The sequence below is a fragment of the Arachis hypogaea genome, chromosome 2, assembly GCF_003086295.3.
Source record: "Arachis hypogaea cultivar Tifrunner chromosome 2, arahy.Tifrunner.gnm2.J5K5, whole genome shotgun sequence".
Classification (NCBI taxonomy): Eukaryota; Viridiplantae; Streptophyta; class Magnoliopsida; order Fabales; family Fabaceae; genus Arachis; species Arachis hypogaea.
In genome coordinates, this window is record NC_092037.1 from 4,261,344 (window position 1) to 4,262,894 (window position 1,551).

General features: G+C 35.8%; 1 non-coding gene across 1 annotated transcript; it reads right to left on the bottom strand.

The window, feature by feature from the left end:
* Window positions 1–1,148: 1,148 nt before the first annotated feature.
* LOC112763005 (small nucleolar RNA R71) lies at window positions 1,149–1,256 on the bottom strand. The gene has a single exon (XR_003182801.1). It is a non-coding gene; the product is annotated as a small nucleolar RNA R71 (small nucleolar RNA).
* Window positions 1,257–1,551: the final 295 nt, after the last annotated feature.

Consider the following 1,551-nt stretch of genomic DNA (forward strand, 5'->3'; position numbering starts at 1 on the left):
AAAGTTTTTCAAAATCAAATCTTTTTCAAATCATATCTTTTCAATCAAATCTTTTTCAAAATCAATTTCTTTCCATTTTCAAAAATACTTGCTATCAATTAATGATTTGATTCAACATTTCAAGTATGTTGCCTTTTCTGTTGAGAAAGGTTTAATGTTTGAATCATATCTTTTCTTGTTAGCCAAGTCATTAATTTTTAAAATCAAATCTTTTTAAACTGTTTTTCAAACCATAACTTTTCAATCATATCTTTTTAATCACATCTTTTTCAAAATAGTTTTCAATCATATCTTTTTGATTTCTAATTTCAAATCTTTTTCAAAAATCACTTGATTTCTTTTCCACTCTTGGTTTTCGAAAATCAATTAGTGTTTTTCAAAATGTTTTTAAAATCTTTTACTTAATTTTCAAAAATTTTTTCCCCTCTTCTCACATCCTTCTATTTATGGAGTAACACTCCTCCTCAATGCACAATTCGAACTCTATCTCACTAAGTTCGAATTCTCTACTTCTTCCTTCTATTTTTCTTTTCCTCTGACACCTCAAGGAATCTCTATACTGTGACATAGAGGATTCCATATTTTCTTGTTCTCTTCTCTTTCATATGAGCAGGAGCAAAGACAAAAACATTCTTGTTGAGGCTGACCCTGAACCTGAAAGGACCTTGAAGCGAAAGCTAAGAGAAGCTAAGGCACAACTCTCAGTAGAGGACCTAACAGAAATCTTCAAAGAAGAAGAACCCATGGCAGCCGAAAACAACAACAATGCCAACAATGCAAGGAAGGTGCTGGGTGACTTTACTGCACCTACTCCCGACTTCTATGGGAGAAGCATCTCTATCCCTGCCATTGGAGCAAACAACTTTGAGCTTAAGCCTCAATTAGTTTCTCTAATGCAACAGAATTGCAAGTTCCATGGACTTCCATTGGAAGATCCTCATCAGTTTTTAGCTGAATTCCTGCAAATTTGTGACAATGTCAAGACCAATGGGGTTGACCCTGAGGTCTATAGACTTATGCTATTCCCTTTTGCAGTAAGAGACAGAGCTAGAATATGGTTGGACTCACAACCTAAAGAAAGCCTGAACTCTTGGGAAAAACTAGTCAATGCCTTCTTGGCAAAGTTCTTTCCACCTCAAAAATTGAGTAAGCTTAGAGTGGAAGTCCAAACCTTCAGACAGAAGGAAGGAGAATCCCTCTATGAAGCTTGGGAAAGATACAAACAATTAATCAGAAAGTGCCCTTCTGACATGCTTTTTGAATGGAGCATCATAGGTATCTTCTATGATGGTCTGTCTGAACTGTCCAAGATGTCTTTGGATAGCTCTGCTGGAGGATCTCTTCATCTGAAGAAGACGCCTACAGAGGCTCAAGAACTAATTGAAATGGTTGCAAATAACCAATTCATGTACACTTCTGAAAGGAATCCTGTGAACAATGGGACAAATCAGAAGAAAGGAGTTATTGAGATTGATACTCTGAATGCCATATTGGCTCAGAACAAAATATTGACTCAGCAAGTCAATTTGATTTCTCAAAGTCTGTCTGGAA